General features: G+C 43.0%; 2 pseudogenes; both read right to left on the bottom strand.

Annotated features, from left to right (window-relative positions):
* Positions 1–8670: 8670 nt before the first annotated feature.
* LOC146857755 (28S ribosomal RNA) lies at positions 8671–10680 on the bottom strand (annotated as a pseudogene).
* Positions 10681–11704: 1024 nt separating this feature from the next.
* Positions 11705–13114, bottom strand: LOC146857754 (18S ribosomal RNA; annotated as a pseudogene).
* Between the last annotated feature and the right edge of the window lie 533 nt (positions 13115–13647).

The raw sequence follows: 13647 nt of genomic DNA, 5'->3' as shown, positions 1-13647 counted from the left end.
CATCATTTAAATCCATTAATTTAATTATCTAAATCAGTGGTGCACTTTACATTTCGGGCCCTTTCCTGTCGTAAGCGCTAGGCCCACCCACACAAATATGCTACTTTTTTTATCGAGAGATGTAGGGGAACATTGGGTGGTAGGACATTTGTGGCTCCCTTCGGATTCCAGAATGTTCCCTCCCAAAAATGTGAGGAAAATTTGCATTTCTAGCCAAAAATTGAGGTTTGCAAGAGCTTCTTGGGTATCTAGTTTTCAGAAGTCTGTGGGTTTGGTAGGTTTCCCTAGATGCTGGCTGAACTGGGGCCCAAAATCCACAGCTACCAAATTGCAATAAAAGGTTTGTTTGTAAGTGGAAAAATCTGATCTGTCTATGTGTTTTGGGCCCCTTTCCTGTCACAGGCGCTAGGCCCACCCACACAAGTGAAATGCCATTTTTATCAGGAGACACAGCGGTAACGATTTGTGGTAGGACATTTGTGGCTTCCTGTAGATTCCAGAATGTTCCCTCCCAAAAATGAGTTTGTAACCAAAGTTTGAGGCTTGCAAGAACTTCTTGGTAAAGAAATCTTGGTGAGAGGCATACAAGTCACACCTCGCGTGTCTTGATTTCAGAAATTTCTGGGTATGGTAGTTAGCGGTGGGTGACAGCCAAGCTATGGGACAAAATCCGCAGCTACCCACATCGAAAAAAAAAAGCATGAATTCTATTGGGTGAAATATGTCTCCCGGTCAGGTTTGGGTGTTTTCTTTTGCAGGCGTTAGGCCCAACCATAACAGTGAGGTACCATGTTTATCGGGAGATATGTGGAACACAGAATAGTACATTTGTTATTACCAATCTGATTTCTCTGCATTTGTGACTGTCAAATGCAGCTATGGCAGTACCCCTCACCTTTTGCCCCTCGAGAACAGTGTCTGCCAGGTTGAGCAAAGATCGGGCTGACAGACACTGTTCATTTTTAGGTCCGGCACCAGGAGCTAGACATGCGCTAAATGTGCAGGCTCATGGCTGCCTGAGATGAACTTTGCTGGGCTGAGATTGTCACAGCTCCTGCAGGTGTGACCTCAGCTAAGCAAAGGTCCTTGAGGCCCTTCCCGTCGGTGACGAGTGGCTGCTTCACTCATTACTTCGGACTTTGGCACATTAGTTTTAAACCCTGAAGCACTCAGGGTTGATTTTTCAATTAGTGACACTTCATCACTGAGTAGGGCGGGGGTCAGCAGTCTCACTGACCCCATCCCACTCTGTGACCTGTATGTATGTGTGTATGTGTGTGTGTTTCCTGTCCGTCCACTCCCTCGTAAAATTACCAGCCGCCACTGTCCAAATGTAAGCCAGTGAGTAAAAAAGAAGACATTTTGCAAAATGCCCTCTGAATCACAGTAGTACTGGTAATCTGAAATTCAAAGTTTTATATATAACCACTATTCCTAAACTCAGTATCTTGTATACATTTGAGAAGTAAATAGGTTTCCTTCATACTCATGTAAACTTATGTTAATTCGAATTACTGAATAGTCTATACACAATTAAAAATCATTGTAAAGGGTAGCTCAATTGTTAGCTCTGGGTATCACGTGTTCTTGGAAAATTATGATTTTAGCACAGCAGATCTTTCGTTTATGCAAATTTTAGAAAAAAATATACTTTCTTGTGCAGCACGTTTTCCCTTAAATTTAGACATATTTGCCTATTTTCTTAGTCCCTCAAGGGGAATCCAAAAACCTTTGGTACCTTTAGAATCCAGCAATCAAATTTGATGTGGATACCTTATGTGGATAAAAAAGTAATAGAGGTCTAAGTGCAAAGTATCCCAAATAGCCAAAATAGGCCCCAGCACTGGGATGGGAAAGCCTCAGTGGTTAAGGGGTTAAAGTGTCCATTACGGTAGTAAAACACACATTTTTCTTAAAGGGGTTGCCATTTGCATTCCTAGAACAGTTAGAGCCATACTGTTACATTGTGGCTACATTCCCTGATAATCTGTGGTGAAATCATGAAATTTCACAATGTAACAGTTTATGGTTGTGGTTTGTGGTTCAGCGCTCAGCCAGGGTCTCGGGGCGTGGGCATGTTCTCCACGCAGGCTGTAATGCAGGTTGCATGGAGAATATGCGAAGTGCGCATGACCGTTTGGCCGGCCCCAGAGTGCCAGCCAAACAGTAATTGCGCAGTTAGAAGGGTGAGGCCACTCCTCCACGTACTGCTCTGTGAGCAGAGCAGCCCCGCCCCGTCACACTAAGCTGGCACAGCAGGGTTAAATAAAATGATAATAACATAACATATGATTTTCTTTTTTCTTTTCTTTCACTGCTTCAAAGCAGTGGGGCGACTCTCCTCCAGCTTAGCAGAGGAGCCGCCACTGGTCTGGAAATTCTCTGAGATACAATAGATTGTTCACTTGGTTAATTCCTATGGTTGTACACAGTTTTGGTATACTTAAGCCACCTTTTGATCTTTTAGAGCACAACAGACCACTGCATGTGTAAGCAAGTATAAGTATAGTTCTTCTTATATTTCTTTATTGTCTGGTCTAATTCATCAAGAGGCTTTGCTTATGTCTGCCATTTCCAGTTTGAGTGACAGCTTAGGAACTAGGTACTGACCTAGTATTTCAGCCTTTTGCATGGACTTGAATAGTAGACAGTCGAGTTTTTTTTTGTTGCCTATTCTGTTATTACCTCATTTATTTAGCTGTTTGTAAAATTCAAGTTTCAATGAAGATGAGGAAACTCCAAAAGGTAAAAGTAGTTGTGAAGTGTATTCCAGCAAAGTGATCCCATCCATCCAGCAAGAAATGTCAGGTGCAACTCCATTAACAGCACTGTCATCACTACACCAGGTTCTATCACCATGGTGCACTTTCAAGCATAAGCAACATGACTGCAATGTGAGCAACATTAAAGAAACTAGTGAATTTAGTAAAACAAAGTGAATGTAAGGATATTATACACCTTCCCCCTATATACAGAACAAAGAAAATATAAACATATATAAAAATAAAACCAAATATGAACAAAGTGAAATAAACAAAAGCCGGCGCACATACTGTCCAAGAATGAAATCTTTCGTTTCTCCATAAACGTGAGGAAAATAAATATGAACTTCACGCAGCGTTACGCACATAAGCTACGTTGTGTGACGTGACGAGATGACGACGGTGGTTGAGGGAGATGAACTCAAATACGATGACAATGAAACAAAGCGTGGAACCTTCACGCGTCCTAAATACAGGTAGGCTGAACCACGCAAATGGTTGGGAATGCAGTTGGAGTTTGAGTAATGCAACAGCATGCGCTTGTGGATTTCGAAAGAAGCCAGGCCTCTCTACTCAATGTAAACAAGAGGCAATAAATTCAAAATTGCAAAACGGGCAGAGCGGATGGTATCTTTAAGCTTAGGCGAATTCCTTACAGTTTTCTTGCCCAATATCCAAAAACAGCTGAGAACCGATGTAAGGTAGACTTAGGCAGTTACTTATAAACGCTGACAACTTGTGGAAAGGGGAGAGCAGACAACTTTCAAATACAGCTCCTAGTCTCCAAGTAAGAGGAAACACTTCCCCAGTTATTCAGTCTCTGAGCATGTCAATAGCAGAATCACATTTAAAACGCTGTGCAAGAGAAACTATGATAGCTCACTAATAATGAAATGTCCATGAGTTATCAAACGCTGTGAGAGCCTAGCAATGCTAATTCACTAATTTTGATAAAGTCCATGAATTATCAACGCCAAGGTAGAGCCCGCACCGAAATCTCCCAACCTCTATGAATTTCAAAATTGAGAGGCGAGATGTGCGGCGGATGCTCTAAAGTAGAAGCTCATTAAAGTGATAAATGGTACTCACATAAAGATGAAGAATACCAGTCTTTTGATAATCCAGTCCCGAAAAGTCCTTAAATGTTGTTTGATGTTGGGATCACGATGGTGTTGTGTGAGTATAGACCGCAGTTCGTCGCCAGTGTAAAATTCAAGTTTCAATGAAGATGAGGAAACTCCAAAGGGTAAAAGTAGTTGTGAAGTTTATTCCAGCAAAGTGATCCCATCCATCCAGCAAGAAATGTCAGGTGCAACTCCATTAACAGCACTGTCATCACTACACCAGGTTCTATCACCATGGTGCACTTTCAAGCATAAGCAACATGACTGCAATGTGAGCAACATTAAAGAAACTAGTGAATTTAGTAAAACAAAGTGAATGTAAGGATATTACACTGTTTTTAGTATAACCTGTGTAAGGATCAAAGTTCAAACCAAGGTAACTCTCACTGTCAGCTGGAGGTATTTTGTCAATGTTTTATTTTTCAAATTACCATGGTGTGCAATTATTTGCCAGAATTCTTTCTTTGTAATGGCTTATGAAAAACCCATTGGTCTTTTTGACATTAAGTTTTAGACCTGTTGTCTTGCTGTATTTTTTATTGAGCTTCAAGTTTTTACTGATGCTTTTCCATGTTTTAAGGATTACTGCTATGTCGTCTGCAAAGGCTAAAGTGGTTAATTGTTCAGTAAGAGCATCTGAGCCCAATGTAAAGCCCTTGCTGTTTTTCTGTAGATCCGATATCAGAGGGTCCATGGCAATATTGAACAACAATGGGGTTAGTGAGTCACCTTGTTTGACCCTAGACTTCATTATTATTTCTGATGTAGATCATTTCTTCCTTTGAAATTTGTAGACGAATCTGTGTATGTCTCTTATTAGATCTCAGCTATATGACAGTACTCTTTGTCTTTCAAGACTTCATATGATGTCATAATGACTGACAGAGTTTAATGCTTTAGGAATGTCTTTGAACACCACTGCAAGTCGGTGTTTATTTTTACGTGCCATTTTATGATATTCTGCAGATAATTTTTTTATATATGCATTAACATTTAAAATATTTCTAGCTCAAGTTTACAGAACATTATGTGCTGGTCGACTCTTTTACGATATAATGTATCAAAATGCAGGCTATCATGCTCTTTGAGATTTCTTTTCTTTTTTTTAGTGTTTAGGTGTTTCTTTCAGGTTTATAATAATAGCATACTTATGCGCAGTGACATCGATTTCGCAATAATTTGTATAAATTTGATTGAATTCTGATTCTGGCGTTTTAGCATTAGTATATATGCTAATGCCATCTCGTGTTCTTTCTTCAGATATTTGCACATATATGCACTGCTGACTCATGATGGATACCAGTTACATTTAGGTAACTTTAATTTGCGTGTCATTTTCGATTTAAGTCCACATGTGGGACTTATGGCATCATGTGACTGTTATCAGATATATAGTGGGTGTATAAACAGTCTGGAATTATCCAAATTATGGGAACGGGCCCATTGTGTGTTATTATTTGGGGTCCAAATATGAACTTAATGGGATGCCACACTATTGTGTCTCTATATATGAATGTCTTGTTTTATAACTTGGCGGCATCATATTCTTTTGTCCTATACATTTGAGCCAACATACTAAAGTATATTATCTTTCTTTTAATATAGACCCATATTGTATGGGACCACATACAGGTTCTACCTGAACTGTGGAGTATTGTTTTCTTAAAGATTGTTCCTGGTGAGTGATATTAAAACCGTTATGGTATATTTTCTTTGTTCTTATTATTCACAAAAGGTTGTCCTTTGTTTACACGGGTGTAATATTTAATTGGCTGGTTGTCTGCTTCAACCAAATGGTATTACTTTAACTTGAGTTGGGTGCACACATCTCAAATAGGAAGGATAAATTGAATATGATCTGATTAGTAAGATCTTTTAAGATGGAGAATTCGATTTGGGTTTTATTTTCCAATATCACTAATTTCTTTGTGGTTCTCTGCTTCACCCTCTCTTCTTTTTCTTCTTTGGTTGCACAGTTCGAATCTGTGTTTCCCGTCACTGGGTGTAAATTCGCTGAGCCTTTTTTCTGAGCATCTTGTTTTCTCTTTTTGATGGTTTTAATGTTAGATATATTGAAAATCTTTTCTGACATTTTTGTACAAAGAATTACTTGATTACAATTTATATGGCATATTGATTGAACAGAACCTTTATTATTTTTGTAGCCCTGAGGAAGTCGCTGGGCCATTTACCCAAGACAAAACACGTGTTGGCTACAACTTGGCTACAACGTCTATACCTATCTGTTACCATGAACTATTGTGTAATGATCATAAGGAGAATTTTTGAGAAATAAGAGAAGAAAGAAGAATATCTCTTGACTATATGGACTGAAATCTCTTTGGACTGATACATCAATATTATTTGTTTGAATACTTATTTGTCTTTTGCTCAGGAACGATATTCTGTTTTAGTGCCTATCCTCTGTATACTTGCAGTAACGGAGGATTACTGGGACGTAGGTGGCCGTTTCCTTTCTGTTTCCTTGAGCACTTCTTAGATATTTGTCCGTTCTTCACATAAAATCATTGGTTTTGCGCAAGATTTACCTAGCCACGATTCGAAACTTTATTAATTATTTATTATTCTGCAGAGATGTTGGGTTTTTGAGACATACTCTGTTCTGTTTTACAAATGTTTTCAGTCTTTTGGTCAGGATTTTTGGTAGTAACTTCATGAAGGTTGTATCCATTTTAATTGGTCTCCAATAGCTTATTTGTTCAGTTTGTTTACGGATATAGTCTTGGGAATTAATATCAATCGGTTCTTTTTGATACATTCTATGACTCTTCTCATCTCTAATAAAGCTGGCCAATCGAGTATTCTGGGCACCAAATGTGGTTCTTTCTCGTTAACATTGAACAGATCTGTTAAGCCAGCATTATCAGGACCCATTGCTTTGTTTAGGTTGGATTCCTCAAATGCATCTTTTATTTCAACAACTGTGATTTCTTTACACAGATGGCCATAGCACCAATCTTCTGGGACTAGGTCAATCGGGACAATTTCTGTTTTTTCTTGTTTTTGTTTTCAATAATGTCTTTGTAATATTGATAAATATCATAAGCACTGATCTGGCAAGTGGCATCTTCTGTCCCAATCAGGAAATATTCTGTCAATTTTATTTTTATCTTTCTTGAACATTGACCGAAAGTCTTTGAGGCTTCCCTTTAATCGTGCATATCTTTTCTTATGATTTTCATTGAGCTTTCAAGTTTTCTTATCTTTCTTGGATATGTTACTTTGGGCTAAAACAGCTAGGTTCTCACCATGAACAGTGCTCATAGGCTCAGCACTATTTTTGTTAGATGTGTCACTTTGATTTGTGTTGGCTTATTTTGGATGGATTTCACTGGTATTGTCTGTGATGTAAATCACAGTTTCTTCCATCAAGTCCATAAAAGTTTCATGATGTAAAGGATTTTGTGACTATTTTTGCACTTCTGATAACTGTTTATCCAGCTCTCAAACGTCTGTGATATTAGGAGCTCTTTTTCTGTTTTAAAGTCTTAATGCCTTTCTTTTACTGTTCTCTCTGATATTTCCAGTTCATTATTAAAGTTACTTTCAATATTAGTGGATGTTTGATGCATAAGAGTTTTTTGCTTTTCTCTCTTATATCTCGTCTTTTCTCTGTAACTGCTTTCTGTTTTTATTATCGAAGGGCAGAACCATAAGTACTTTTATATTCTGTTTGTTTTCATATACGTTTTTCAATTCAGTTAGCAAAAATATTTCATCTTTTGACCACAATTTTGATAGTTTCCTGCTTGCTAGAACCGACAGTCTTGTGTGCTGCGACATTCCGATTTGTAGCTCTCCTTTCTTTTTTCTACTTTTGCACTTGGCATAGTGATATGCAATGTTATAAAACTCAGTTTCGTGACACACAATGTTATGAAACTCAGTTTCTATCTCACATATTGAAGAATACATTTGTAGATAGAATTCTTTGTGTTTGTTGGAGACAAGTTTTGTATGTTCTTTAAAACTTCTGATTTTGTCACCACTAAGATCCCAAATTTATTTTTTATTGGGATAATTCCAATATGTGGATTTCTTGATAAAGTCACTTTTCTACTCACAGGGTTCGTCAGTGACCTGATAAATGTCTGACAGTTTTTCCAGTCTATAGTGTCTAGAACTCTTTGTAACTGATGAAGCTTTAAATTCCATGCTTTTGTAGAGGTGATAAAGTGTGATTTAACTTTTTGTTATTTATTGTCTATTTGGAGTTGGGTGTAAAGTTCACAAAATCAGTAAAGAGATTAGTGGTATAGAGATAGCTACCAGCAAGACAACTCGAATGTAAATGACACTATGACGGAGAAGAGGATAAGTGAATCCGAGTTACTCTCATCTCTCCTCCCGTTTGCCCATGCTTCATTGAATTTTATTCACTATGAAATTCAGAGCACTGGGCAGAAATTACATTGTGTCAACACCTGGCTCAGGCCTACGTGATTCTCTGTTTTAATTATCCAGAAGGATTCCCCTAAATTGATCTACTTCTAAGCCAGCTACTGGGCACTAGCTGAGGCAGAATGCCAACCCTGGGGAGGGATAAGGGTATAGGAGACCACTGTAGCTGGGAAGATGCACAGGAAAAGCCAGGATGACGTCTAGAGTCACCGCTGCCCCAGAGGGTGATGCCTCATTCAGGCACAGCCCATGCTCAGCCCCACTTTGCACCCCAGATTGACTGGCCCAGCCCTTACAGATAATTATTATCCTGAAGTTACAGATCTCACTTGTCGACCTCCCTTACCTACGCTGTTACAATATGCCAGAGGTTCTTCACCTTGGGTAGCTGCTGCGGATATGAGTATGGCCGAGAGCTAGATTTGCACCATCTCCCCTGTATTTTCAAGGACCAGTGAGAGCTCACTGGCTGCCACCATAACTACAACGCTTTCCAAGGCTCAGGCACCTCTCTTGAGGTGAATCCATTTCAGGGTACCCTGCCCTTTGCACAACAAATAAACTGTCCTCCGGGTTCCCGCCTGCTGCTCCAGTTTAGTTTGCGTTACAGCATTGGATTTCTCAAGGGCAACTGTCTCTGCCAATCCAGATTCGGGCATCTGAACCAGTCTTCCTTTCGATTGGTCGAGGACAACTGAGGTATTGTGCGTCAGTACTGAACAGTGCTCCCCCATCTCTCAGTACAGAGTGACTCATGTTCAACTGAAGTACTCATTTGAATATTTGCTACTACCACCAAGATCTGCACCTGTTGCAGTTCCACTTGGGCTCTCGCCCTGGGCTTCCGTGTGCAATGCAAAGGCCCTTCTACTCATCCGGGATTAGCCTTCACGGTTCTCAGCCTCAGCCGGGTATGGGCCTGACCCTCGAATGCCATCCATTTTTAGGGCTTGTTGATCTGGCAGGTGAGTTGTTACATAGTCCTTTGTGGATTCATACTTCCATGGCCACTGCCCTGCTATCTATATCAACCCTCCTTTTTGGTGTCTGATGAACTTTTGCATCGCTTTAACCCCGGTTCTGCTAACCAAAAGAGGCCCACCAAGCACTCTCATCCAATGCCCGGCTCCATGCCAGCAAGCCAGGATTCTTATCCATTTAAAATTTGAGAATAGGTTGAGATCGTTTTGGCCCCAAGACCCCTAATCCTTTGCCTTACCCGATAAAGGGAAACTTCGGCGGGAACCAGCTACTAGGTGAATAGATTATTCTATAGCCAGGTTAGAGGATCAATTTGCATGTCAGGACTGCTACAGACCTGCACCAGTTTGCTCTGGCTATGCCCTGCCCAAGCATAATTCACCATCTTTCAAGCCCTAGCACGCACGGTCATGCTCCTCCTTCCCGACAGAGCAGGCAAGACAGGTCAGTAGTGTGCCCACTGCAAGGCCATCTCAGGATCCCACCTCAGCCGGCACACACCGGCCTTCACCTTCATTGAGACACATGATTTCACTCAGTCATCTGATTCACGCATTTGATAGACGTCTTGGTCCATGTTTAAAGACAGGTCAGCTGGGAACCAACATTGCTATAGACCCCTGGCCCCCAGCGTGTGCCTCTCCATCTGGGAGCACAAAGTAGTCAGGGTGCACTGAGCACAGTCCACCGCAGTTGACAGTTAAGCCGGGAGCAGGGGACCCAGTCTCCCTTCCCTAACCCAGCACACTCTGAGAGGGCCCGGGACAGTTGCCAGGAGAAGGCATGGAGCAGTTAATCTCCCTTGGCCTTGTGAACATGGCGAAGCTGTTGCCAGAGGGCTGTAACTCTCTCTGCCTGAAGCCAAGAGCCTAAGCCTTTCCAGTCGACTCTGAGATGGTCGCGGCACACAGCCAGGGAGAATTATGCCCTGTGGGGGCCAGGTTCACTCAGGCAGCAGTCAGGTTTGCCCACCCCTCACGGCTACCGACCTTCTCACCATGTTGAATCCTTCAGGCAAACTGCAAGGACCCCACTGGTTTACCCTTTGACGGTTTCATGCTCTCTTGAACACACTATTTAAAGTTCTTCTCAAATTTCCCTCACTGTACTTTGGGCTGCATTCCCAAGCAACCCAACTCTGAGAAGGCAGGATCCTGGCATGCCAGGGCCACTACTGGCCTAGCACAGTCAGCAGGGTGAGCCTTGAACAGAAGGATTTTGGCCCCCACCCCTCGAGTGATGTCGGGGATTCTGTCTTCTGTACGCCACACTTCCCACACCTGCCGCTAGGTGGGGATTCAGTGCTGGGCTCTTCCCCTTCGTTCACCAATACTAAGAAAATCCTGGCTAGTTTCTTTGCTCCACTTAGTAATATCCTTCAATTCAGTTGGTCCCCATATCTGATCTGAGGTCATACTCAGATGCTGAAGCTGGTAGGAGCCAGACCATTCGCTGGACTGCAGAGATAAGGTCATGGCAGCGCATCCTTTCCCGAATTAGAGCCTGAAGGCCCGTGTCAAAACCGAAGCCTTGAAGTTGACGCCCAAGTTGGTGTGGCAGCCATGGAACACCGCAGCCAATCGCTCTGGGTTTTTTAATGCCCAGGGCAGACCAGTCACCCACAGCAGCAGATACAGGCAGCTTCATCACTGACACTTCCAGACGCCAAGGTGGGACCGCATTAATCTTCAAACCCAGTCTGGCCACACAGGACTGGGCAATCAGGTACCTGGCAACATAGGAGCATCGCCCCATCTGCATGTCAGATGTCCACCACCTGCCAGGATCATGGCCCGGCCTCGGGAGCATTCCCCCTGCCCAGGTGGAATGGACGAGAGGAGCCATATCCCCCCACACCCTGTTAAAGCAACTAACAAGATGCCTGCTGAGGGTGCACACATGGAAGCCTGAGCGGACGTCTCCAGCTTCCTCTCCACTCCCTCATCAAAACAGGTTGCACTGGCTTCCAGGGGCACGTAGTTTGCGTCAAGAGGAGTCGGGGTTTCCTTTGGCTCCAGCTCTTTCTCATCCAGGTTGCCCTGCCACAAGAGACGGGATGCTCCTTAGTTGCACGATACCTCGGCTAGCTGGGATCGGGCATGGGAGGACCCACAAGTCAGGCCCATTGATGGGGGACACAGAGATAAGGTTTTTCCTGGGTGAGCATAAGCTCCATCTTGGGAGGGCTTTCTGTCACATTGCGCCCCTACTGGAGTGGCCAGTGTGTCGCCCGCCTTGGTCCCTTGCATATCAGTCAGGTTCTCCTGAGTGCAAGAGCCCATCCACACCATTTCCTCGCCCAAGCACCCTTTGGCCACAGACAGCTCTGCTAGCTAGGGTGCGCGAGGGGTGTGCCGGGCCCCATGCCTTGGTACAGAGATTTTGAGCTGGTGCTTGTTTGGGCTGCTCCACCATTAATGATCCTTCCGCAGGTTCACCTATAGAAGCATTGTTGCAACTTTTAATTATTCTAGATAGTAAAGTTTGATCATTTTCTCCTCGCTCCCACGGGCTGTTACCGATCCTGGTAGGACCAATCTAGGACCACTAAACCATACAATCGGTAATAGTGACGTGCGGTGTTTACAGAGGGCAGTGACTTAATAAAGTCAAGCGTATGACCTGCGCTTACTGGGAATGCCTTGCTCATGGGAAATAATTGCAATCCTTATCACAAACAGGGTTCAGCGGGTTAACCACACCTGTCAGCAAAGGGTAGATACGCTGATCTGTTCAGTGTATCGCGTATGCAGCCTCAGATGTCTAAGGCCATCACAGATCTGTTATTGCTCAATCTCAAGTGGCTAAACACCACTTGCCCCTCTAAGAAGTTAAGCACTGACAGCTGGGGGTCACATAACTAGTTACCATGGAGGAGTCTCATTTGTTATTGGAATTAACAAGACAAAGCGCTCCACCATCTGAGAACGGCCATGTGCCACCACCCACAGAATCTAGAAAGAGCTATCAAACCAGTCCATTTGTGCCCGAACTGTGTCAGGTTTCCCTCGTTTAGACAAATTAAGCCCCAGGCTCCACTCCTGGTGGTGTCTTTCAAACAGTTCCTTTAAGTTTCAGCTTTGCAACCATACTAGCACCAAAAGACTTTGGTACCCCGGAAGCTGTCTGGCAGGCCTTGGTCATACAATCAACAGATCGCTAGTCGGCATTGTTTATGATTGGAACTACAATGATATCAGATAGTCTTTGACCCTCCAACTTTAATACCTGATTAATGAAAACATTCTTGGCAAATGCTTTTGCGTTGTTTTGTCTTGCACTGGTCCAAGAATTCCACCTTTAGTGGCATAATATGAATGCCCCAGTCATCCTAGTTAATTAAAGCATCAACTCCAAAAACCAACAAAATAGAAACAGAGACCTATTCATTATTCCTAGCTTAAGTATTCAGGCATCCAACCTGTTTTGATCACTAACTCAAGAGCATCAAGGGGATGCAGCGAGGCAGAGCATGGTACAGGCAGTAGCTGACCTTGCTGTGTATCCCCCAACTCAATCCCAAAAACCATCTACAAGCTTTTTTAACTTTAGCAACTTTAATATACGCTATTGGATCTAGGCTTACTGCAGCTGCTGGCACCAGATTTGCTCTCCATTAGATCCATGTTAAATAAAGGACCTTAAGTGCCTCCAAAGAATCCTGTACTGTTCTTTTTTGTCACTACCTTCCTGAGTCAAGAGTCCGTATTTTGAATGACTCCCCATTAGCTGTGGTCTCATGGTAGGCACAGAAACTACCATCGATTGATAGGCAGACATCGCAATCTAGAAGGTAGGCTAGGCGCTGGCCAAGATGGCCACGTAACACAGAGCTCTCATTCACCTGCTCCTTTTTCAATACTAAACTGCAACACTAAACTGCAGATTGGGTTCACGGGTGCTACCCACCTTGGGGAATCCACTTTTACACGACTTGTGCAGCAGCATGGACCTATGATTCCGATTCCACTTGGACGAGTTCTGGGGCCATGCACGGCCTAAGCACCAACGGCTGTGCTGCCAGATAACCCCCTGACTACTGCTGGACCAATGTGGGGGTATACTAACCCCAAAGACAGCTAACAGCCCACGTTGCACCCTCTCTGGGTTTCAATGGCCATGTGATGGCCAAGATGATCTGTTGCGCCCCCTGCATTTCCAGATGTGGACATAACTCAATCCTACCAAAAGCTAATGGGACAACTCTCACATGGTGATGGTGATGGGGATGGCCGTGGGTCCCTGAACTGCTTGGCATTTGCATTTTTCCCTGCCAAGGTGGCGCTCTGGTGATGGCTCTAACGTGTTAGTAACTCCCCCGAAGCACCTGCTGAGGCACTCCCTGGAACTGGAAGCTG

Source organism: Triturus cristatus, chromosome 3_2 (genome assembly GCF_964204655.1).
Source record: "Triturus cristatus chromosome 3_2, aTriCri1.1, whole genome shotgun sequence".
Lineage (NCBI taxonomy): Eukaryota > Metazoa > Chordata > Amphibia > Caudata > Salamandridae > Triturus > Triturus cristatus.
Note: the sequence above shows the minus strand (reverse complement) of the source record. Positions and strands in the feature narration are given on the sequence as shown.